This window comes from Cetorhinus maximus, chromosome 11 (genome assembly GCF_964194155.1).
Source record: "Cetorhinus maximus chromosome 11, sCetMax3.hap1.1, whole genome shotgun sequence".
NCBI classification, from domain to species: domain Eukaryota; kingdom Metazoa; phylum Chordata; class Chondrichthyes; order Lamniformes; family Cetorhinidae; genus Cetorhinus; species Cetorhinus maximus.
In genome coordinates, this window is record NC_135889.1 from 122,086,302 (window position 1) to 122,096,272 (window position 9,971).

Consider the following 9,971-nt stretch of genomic DNA (forward strand, 5'->3'; position numbering starts at 1 on the left):
GCTGGTGGGCTGCTTGAAGAAATGGAGGTCATCAGAGATCCACCATTGGCAGCTGTGCTTTCAATCGCCCTGGCCCCTCTGCTCTGGAATTTCCCCCCCCAAACCCCCCTTTCCTCTCTCTCTCCTTTAAGACACCTTTAAAATGACCAAGTTTTGGGTCACCTGTCCGTATGTGGTTGAGTAACAGATTGTGCTTCTGTGAAGGGCCTAGGGTGTCGGAAGACTGCAAAGATTAATGAAGGGAAGAGAAGATTAGTCAGTAAACATGACCAATGTGGAAGTTGTCGATATAGATATGAAGAAGGGTTTAGGTGCTATATAAATGCACGCAGTTGTTTTTTTTCCACAATCACCAGCCACGTGCAATGTTGTTATTTATTTGTTCATGGGATGTGGGCATCACTGGCTAGGCCAGCATTTATTCAGGGGCTTTTTTAAGGATCAACCACATTGAATCTGGAGTCACAGCTGAGGGCAGCAGGTTTCCCTAAAGGGGCATTGGTGAGCTGGATAGGATTTTAACCACAGTCGGCAATGGTTTTGTGGTCATCCTCAGGCTTTTAATTCCAGAGTTTCGTTGATTTCAAATTTCACCATCTGCTAGTGAGGTGGAGGCAGAATAAATCGTGGCTTTCAAAAGGGGATTAGACAATTACCTGAAGAGAAAAAAAAATTGCAGGACTACGGGGGAAAAGGTGAATGAGTTGGTTTAGGTGAGTTGGCTCTTGAGGAGAGCTGGCATGAACAGAACGGGCCGAAAGGCCTGTGCTTTAACTATTCTATGAGCTGTCGCGGTGGGAATCGAAGAGGTGACTGGATCTTTAAGATCCAGAGGGGTCTAGACAGGGTGGATATGGAGTGGATGTTTCCTCTTGTGGAAGAATCTAGAATTAGGGGTCACTGTTTAAAAATAAAGGGGTCGCTCATTTAAGACAGAGATGAGGAGAAATGTTTCCTCTGAAGGTTGTGAGTCTTTGGAACTCTCTTCCTCAAAAGGTGGTGGAAGCAGAGTCATTGAATATTTTTAAGGCAGAGCTGGATAGATTCTTGGTTAACGAGGGGGTGAAGGGTTATCGGGGGTAGGAGTGAGGTTACAGTCAGATCAGCCATGATCTTATTGAATGGCGGAGCAGGGCTGAGGGGCTGAAGCGGCCTACTCCTGCACCTAATTCTGGTTTGGTAGAGTAGTAACATAATCACTATGTCACTTGTCCGTGATTTATGACAACTCCTATTCCTCCCCTTTAAGCAATCTCTCTCTCTAAGAATCAGCAGCTACTTACCGAGACACGTCACTGCTCAGACCTGATCCATCTGCTCAGGCGATGTCAGGATCTTTTCTCGACAGCTCCCTTCAGAAGGATACCCTGCCTGTAGCTCCAGCCAGATCTCACACCTTGTTCTGGGAGTTACTGCGGAGAGATTAGAGAAACTGGGACTCTCCTCTTCGGAGCAGAGAAGGTTACGGGGAGATTTAGTAGAAGGGTTGGATAGAGTGAATAAGCTGTAACTATTTCCACTGGCAGAGGGACACAGATTTAAGATCATTGGTAAAAGAACCAGAGAGGGGTGGGGGGTGGGGAGATGAGAAAAAGTTGATTGGTGCAATATGAGTTGAATGCGCTGCCTGAAAAGGAGATGGAAGCAGATTCAATAGTAACTTTCCAAAGGCAAAGGTGGATTTAGGTCTGCCCTCTCAGGTGGGTGTAAAAGATCCCAGGGGCACTAGGTCGAAGGAGAGCTTGGGAGTTCCCTCCTTGTGTCCTGGCAAATATTTACCCCTCAACCAACAGCTAAAACTTGGGGCAGAATTTCGAGGTTGTCGGGCGGGCGCGGTGGGCGGGGCCAGGAGTGACCGGGAAACGGCCCCTTGACTGTGATTTCCCGCTGGCTGGCCGATTAACGGCCACCCAGCATGAAAGGCGCGCTGAAGGGCCCAGCACTGCTGGGGTGGGGGGTGTGGGAGGAGGGTGGGCGCGGGGGGAGTGGGGAAGGAAAGCTCCCCGAAGGTAGAGAGCTGCCCCAGGGAGCGGAAGAATTTAAAATCATCAAATAAAGATTCTAAAATGCAGAAAAAAGTGTCCACACATCGGACTCTCTCAACTCAACATATCGATTGTAAAGATTCCGCCCAAACATTTTTATTAAAAAAAAAATTAACATCAGAAACCTTATCCCACCCTTGGATGAGGTTTCCTCAAAAACCCAAAGGCCGGAACGTTGGACGGGCAGTGAAACGTCCAGGTTAATGACTACATTAATGGCTTTAATCGACCTCTTAATTGTTGGCGGGCACGCTGCCCGCCATCCGAAAATCGCACGAGTGCGCGATGACGTCGGGACGCTCGCCCGAAGTCACCGCACGCTATTCTACACTCGGGCGTGTGCCCGCTCGCCAAGTGAAAAATCCTGCCCTTGATGGATTTTGGCCATTATCAGATCACTGTTTTTGGGAGCTTGCTGTGTGCAAGGTGGCTGGTGTGTTTTCCTACATTACCACAGTTCAGACCACACTTCAAAAGTAGTTCGCTGGCTGTGAAGTGGTTTGGGACACCCTGAGGTCAAGAAAGGCGCTCTTGAAATGCAAGTTCTTTCTTTCCTTTGAAGAGGTTGGGCCCAGTTCATGACAACAGATTTCCTGGGGTATTGATGGGATGAACGGATGACCAGCTAACTAACCATTCACCTTGGTCTTTTGCAGGATGTTGCTATGCATGTCGGAGTGTTGAGCAGTGGCTGAGGACCAAGGGAGAGCTGTGTTAGTGCTGGAATTCAAGAAGGTTGGGGCTGTGAGGGTCCACCTTGCATTAATAAAATCCCCACGAGAGGGACCGTCTCCATGGAAACGGGCCTAAGTCTTCACAGAAAACCTTCAGTGCAAACAAAGAGCTTCTCATCAACACGTCCGGGTTGAGTGCTGCCCACTGGCTCCGAGCAGCACATCAAAGGGGTTCCTGCTTTCATCACGTTCCTCCAGATGTTGGTGAGCTCAGTAATACTCTCCAGCCGGAGGGTTCAGGCTCCTCCCACAGCCCCCTCCAACGCACCCCCCCCCCACCCCCCACTCTCTGCCGAAAACACAAAACCCCCTTTCTCTTCATTAACAAGCCAGTTCTCTGTGGAGCAGCCCAGGCCAGCCAGGCATCAGCGTTTCAGTCATGCAAGGCAAAGGGGAATCACAAAGAGGGTCTTTCATGGCTGAGCTCGATAGGCTTCTTGGGTCAGCCTAGTGAGGGAGGGAAAAGGTGGGTAAATTTACATAGAGTTTACAGAACAGAAACAGGCTCACCCACTCCATGCCCAGTGTTCAAGTCCCTGCGAGCTGCCTCCCATCCCTCTCCATCTCATCTCACCCCCATCGGCACATCCTTCTTTCCTTTTCTCCCTCATATGTTTATCGAGCTTTCCCCTTAAAGGTTGAAGAGGTTGGGACCGTTCCCCTTGGAGAGAAGGCGGGCTAAGAGGAGATTTGATAAAGATGCTCAAAATCATGAGGGGGCTGGAAAGGGTAGAAAGGGAGGAACTGTTCCCGCTCGTAAAAGGACCAAGAACGAGAGGGCACAGATTTAAAGTGATGTGCAAAAGCAGCAAATGTGAACGTGAGAGAAAACTTTTTCACACAACGAATGCCCTGCCTGGAAGTGTGGTGGAGGCAGGTTCAATCGAGGCATTCAAGAGGGCATTAGATGATTATTTGAATGGAAACAATGTGCAAGGGTACGGGGAAAAGGCAGGGCAATGGCACTAGGTCACAATGCTCATTTGGAGAGCTGGTGCAGACACGATGGGCCGAATGGCCTCCTTCTGTGCCATTAAGATGCTGTGATTCTGAGATACCCACATTATTCTTCTCAACTACTGCCCGTGGAAGCGAGTTCCACACTCTCGCCACTCTCTGGGTAAACTCCCCCAAATTCCCCTCTTGGATTTATCAATGACTATCTTCAATGTGGAGCTAGAAACATTAACCTCTTGGCAGGAAAATGATCAGCTGAAAGAGAGAAGGTGGGAAACCAGGAGAATCTAATCAAGATCTTTAAAAAATGATGAAAGGATACGATTGGGTAGATGTAGGGTAGATGTTTCCACTTGTGGGTGGAGACCAAAACTGAGGACCACATATGTAAGTTCTCCTTGGTGCCCTGGCCAATTGTTACCCTCTACTGACATTGCTAATGAAAAAACAGATTATCTGGTCATTACCACTTTGCTGTTTCTTGCTGAAAAGAGAGACATGTTGTCAAGGCTTTTCATCTTGCACTCATCAGGACTAAAACAAATTTCAAACTATCACAAGAATTTATACTACAGGAGAAAAGAGTGCTGATTGGTTGGGCCAAACTACCTCAACAATTTATAATACAGGAGGAAAAGGTCCAACCAATCAGCACCCTTTTGTCCTGTTGTATAAATTGTTGTGGTCGTTTGAAATTTATGTTTGTCCTGATGAGTGCAAGACAAAAAACTTCTGCAACATGTCTCTCTTTTCATCAATACTTCGGTTCTGTACATTGCTGTTTGTAGGATCTTGCTGAGCATTGATTAGCTGCTGCATTTCCTACATTACAACAGTGGCCACATCTCAAAAGTGGTGCTTTTTGGGAGGTTCTGAGGTTGTGAAAGGTGCTATGTAAATGCAAGTTCTTTCTTTTATGGTTGGCCCATTCCTGAGTTCTGTTTCCCTGCCCCTTCCCCACGTCCCTTGTTACCTTTTTTCCAACAAATATTTATCAATCTGGGTCTCAAAAGCTGACTGCAATTCAGTCTCCGTCTGTTGGTCCCTGCCACAGATTGTGTAGGGGCTGCTATCAGTCAGTCTCAGGCACCCTATGTGAGTGTGACGATCAGTGAGGTCTCACCAACACGGCATCAACCATTAGCGCCTCCCACTTACTGAGGAACATAGGAACAGGAGAAGAATATTTATCCCCTTGAGCCTGCTCTGTCACTCAATTAGATCATCAATCATGATCTGTATCTTCACTGCATTTACCCGAATTTAAGGGGAGGCGAGATAAACACATAAAGGGGGGAAAGGGTTTGCCAGGATAGGGCAGTTGGGCTGATTCTTGGCTCTAAGCTCAATGTGTAACTCCTGAAGTTTCTAACTTTGGCTGAACTTTGGGGACGTACTCCCATCACAGCCCAGTTAAGAACCAACCAGGTTGCTGTGGGACAGGAGTCACGTATAGATTTCCTTAACCAAAAGGGACATTCCTGAATCAGCTGCCAATCTGACAGCTTCATGGTGACTTCCACTGGTTTTACTTTAAACTGGGTTTGAATTTGCAAAGTGCCCACGGTGGGATTTTAATTTGCGTTGCTGAGATTATTGATCCGGTAATCTGACCACCGCTGCCACGTACAGGATACAGATACATATCCACAAACAGGAAACATGAATGTTTCATGATGAAATCTGTCGAGCAGTTGCCAGCTGTTAGCCCAAGGTCCGATCTCCCTGTGGACTGCCGGCTGAGGAAGCATATGGCGAGCGTGCAGAACATTACAGACACACGGGTATTAAGGCAAAAGTGATTAAATTTGAGGTTTGGCAAAGCATTTATCTAGCAGGGTTTTTCCTCACTCTGTAACCTCTTGCAGACCCACAACTCTCCAAAAGCACTGTGTTTACTCCACTCTTCAGCATCCACCTTTGGCAACCGTGCCTTCAGTTAGCTGGGCCCTGAACTCTGGAATTCCCTCCCTAATCCTTTCTGCCTCTCTCTCTCTCCTCTTTGAGATGCTCCTTAAAACCTGCCTCTTGGACCAAGCTTCTGACAACCTAATAGCTCCTTGTGTGTAAGCCATGGCTCAGTAGCACTCATGCCTCTGAATCAATAGACAATCGGACATGCAACCCAGCTTGACATTTTGAGTGCTGTACCGAGAGAGTGCAGCACTGTCAGAAATGTTGTCTTTTGGATGCGAGGTTAAACTCAGGCAACGTTTAGCCTCTCCGGTTGGATGTAAAAAATCCCACGCCACTATTTCTGAGAATAGCAGAGGGATTCTGCCCAATAAACATACTAAAACAACAGGTTATCTGGAAGTTTGCTGTGCACAAATTGGTTTTCGTGTTTCTTGTATTACTGTTAAACTGCATTAACACTTAATTCATAAAGGGAAAATACTGTGGAGGCTGGAAATCTGAAACAAAAACAAAAAATGCTGGAAAAAACTCAGCAGGTCTGACAGCATCTGTGGAGAGAGAAAGACAGAGTTAATGTTTCGAGTCCGTATGACTCTTCAGGTGTTGTTCTGGTATTGTTAATACTTAATTGTCTGAGTTTGTCAGTGTGTGTGTGAGAGAGAGAGACAGAGGGAGAGGCAGGACAGTGAGAATAGGCGGGTTATTCTTCTATGGTGTGTATCACCAGAATTCAACTCAGACCCATGTGATAAGACCCGATACGCCCTCTACAACAACATACAAACTAGGAGCAGGAGTAGGCCACTCGGCCCCTCGAGCCTGCTCTGCCATTCAATAAGATCATGGCCGATATGATTGTAACCTCAACTCCTCAGTCCTGCCAACCCCCAATAACCTTTCACCCTTTGTTTATCAGGAATCTATCAAGGAATTAAACCAGACGGACCACCCAGCATTGACCTCGGCACAGGAAACGACAACGGCAAACTCAGTCCTGTCGACCCTGCAAAGTCCTCCTTACTAACAACTGGGTGTTAGTGCTAAAATTGGGAGAGCTGTCTCACAGACTAGTCAAGCAACAGCCTGACATAGTCATACTCACGGAATCATACCTTACAGATAATGTCCCTAGCTTTGGAGCTCTGAAGAAGGGTCATATGGACTCGAAACGTTAACTCTGTTTCTCTCTCCACAGATGTTGCCAGACCCGCTGAGATTTTCCAGCATTTTCTGTTTTTGTTACCATGCTAAGTGGGATAGATTTTGAACAGAAACGCTGTGGGCCATCAGCAGCAGCAGAATTGTACTCAAACGTAATCAGTAACCTCATGGCCCAGCATATCCCCCACTCTACCATTACCATCAAGCCAGGGAATCAATGAAGAGTGCAGGAGGGCAAGCCAGGAGCAGCACCAGGCATACCGAAAAATGAGGTGTCAACCCTGGTGCTCCTACAACACAGGACCACTTGAGTGCCAAACAGCATAAGCAGCAAGTGATAGACAGAGCTAAACGATCCCACAACCAATGGATCAGATCTAACATCTAAGTCCTGACACATCCAGTTGTGAATGGTGGTGGACAGTTAAACAGCTCACTGGTGGATGAGGCTCCATAAATATTCCCATCCTCAATGATGGAGGAGCCCAGCACAGCAGTGCACAAGGTAAGGCTGAGGCATTTGCAACAATCTTCAGCCAGAAGTGCCAAGTAGATAATCCATCTCGGCCTCCTCTGGAGGTCCCCAGCATCACAGAGGCCAGTCTTCAGTCAATTCGATTCACTCCACGTGATATCAAGAGACAGCTGAAGGCACTGGATACTGCAAAGGCTATGGGGCCTGACAATATTCCACAATAATACTGAAGACTTGTGCTCCAGAATTTGCCGTGCCCCTAGCCAAGCTGTTCCAGTACAGTTACAACACTGGCATCTACCCGGCTATGTGGAAAATTGCCCAGGTATGTCCTGTACACAAAAAGCAGGACAAATCGCCAATTACTGCCCCATCAGCCTACTCTTGACCATCAGTAAAGTTAATGGAAGGGATCATCAACAGTGCTATCAAGCGGCACTTGCTTAGCAATAAGCCGCTCACTGACGCTAGTTTGGGTTCCGCCAGGTCCACTCGGCTCCTGACCTCATTACAGCCTTGGTTCAAACATGGACAAAAGAGTTGAACTCCTAAGGTGAGGTGAGGTGAGAGTGACTGCCCTTGACATCAAGGCAGCATTTGACTGAATGTGGCATCAAGGAGCCCTAGCAAAACTGTAGTCAATGGGAATCAGGGGGAAAATTCTCCACTGGTTGGAGTCATACCCAGCACAAAGGAAGATGGTTGTGGTTGTCGGAGGTCAGTCATCTCAGCTCCAGAACATCACTGCAGGAGTTCCTCAGAATAGTGTCCTAGGCCCAACTTGATTGGCACCACATCCACAAACATTCACTCCCTCCACCACCAACGCACAGTAGCAGCAGTGTGTACCATCTACAAGATGCATTGCAGGAATTCACCTTAGACAGCACCTTGCAAACCCATGACCACTACCATCTAGAAAGATAGATAAATGGGAACACCACCACCTGGAAGTTCCCCTCCAAGCCACTCACCATCCTGACTTGGAAATATATCGCCGTTCCTTCACTGTCACTGGGTCAAAATCCTGGAACTATCTCCCTAACAGCACTGTGGGTGTACCTACACCACATGGACTGCAGCGGTTCAAGAAGGCAGCTCACCACCACCTTCTCAAGGGCAATTAGGGCTGGGCAATAAATGCTGGCCCAGCCAGCAACGCCCACATCCCGTGAATGAATAAATAAATATTTAGCTCTGGCTTAAAAATATTCAAAGACTCTGCTTCCACCGCCTTGCAATTTATGTAACGCCCTGAACCTCGTGAAAATATCCCGAGGCATGTCACAGGAACGTGAATTAGATCAAATTTGACACCGAGACAAACGAGGAGGGATTTGGCAGGTGACCAAAATCTCGGTCAAAGAGACAGGAATATCTTAAAGGAGGGAGTGAGAGAGAGGGAGATGTTTAGGGAGGGAATTCTAGAGCTTGGGTCCCAGGCAGCTGAAGCCTGGCCACCAATGGTGGAATGATTAAAATTGGGGATGCTCAAGGGGCCAGAATTGGAGGAACGCAGAGATCTGAAAGGATGATAGGTGTGGTGATAAGAGAAATGGAGGGGTGAGGCCATGGAGGGATTCAGAAACAAGGGTTGGGACTCATACAAAATGCAAAATTGACGGGGAGAGAAAACCAGCAGGTTTATCACACCTGCGCCACATGATGATAGCTGGAGCATCCTGACTGGACGCTTTTACCCTTCCTCCTGCTACCCCCGCCCCATGACCCCTCCAACCCCCACCTCCACCCACCAACCTCCCAGGACCCTAGGACCCCAGTGCCCACAGATGCAAACAAAAAAAGGAACAATAAGAAAAAGCAATGCTGTACAAAGAGTTCCTCGTTGACCCCCTCAGTCAATGAAAACAAGTCCAAAAGAGATTTCAAACTCATTCAGTTATTTGAGGATCTTCCTTATGTCTTTATTTATCCACTGCCTTCTGAAATTTGAAGCAACTTTTTGTGGTACGCATTTATTCTGGAACTTTGCAATCTCCCTTTTCTGAAACTTCCCACTCTTCCTGTCCGGAGTCTGGTAGTTAATTCCTCACCCTCCTGATCACTGGCTGCTTTGTTTCATTAATTACATAAAAGAAAGACTTGCGTTTATATAGCGCCTTTCATGACCACAGGATGTCCCAAAGCACTTTACGATCAATGACGTATTTTCCACAATGTTGTATTGTAGGGAGCACAGCAGCACCCCATAAGATTCTGGATTTTTTTTGAGGGATGAATATTGACCAGGGAGAACTTCACTGCTCTTCTCCAAAACAGTTCCATGGGATATTTCACACCCTCATGAGACAGCAGACAGACCCTTGGTTTCATGTCTGACCAGAAAGGCAGCACTGAGATCTGCAGCACTCCCTCGGTACTGCCCTAGGCACGTCAGCCCCGAATTTGTCTTCATGTCTCTGGACTGGGCCTTGAACCTACAACTTTTGGACTGGCAGAATGAGGGTGCTCACTGAGCTCCAATGACAGCTAGTGATAGCCACATCTAACAATGCTTTCCACCCACCCAAACTAAGGTATTCTCTGTGAACTCCCTCCCTGCTCTAATCAATCAATAGGTAGTTAATATTTTCATAGAACAATAATTCCATTATTCCTGCTTACCTCCTTGCTCTGTCTGTAGGCTCACTCTCTTATTTCCCTCTCACCATTAGGGTCCTC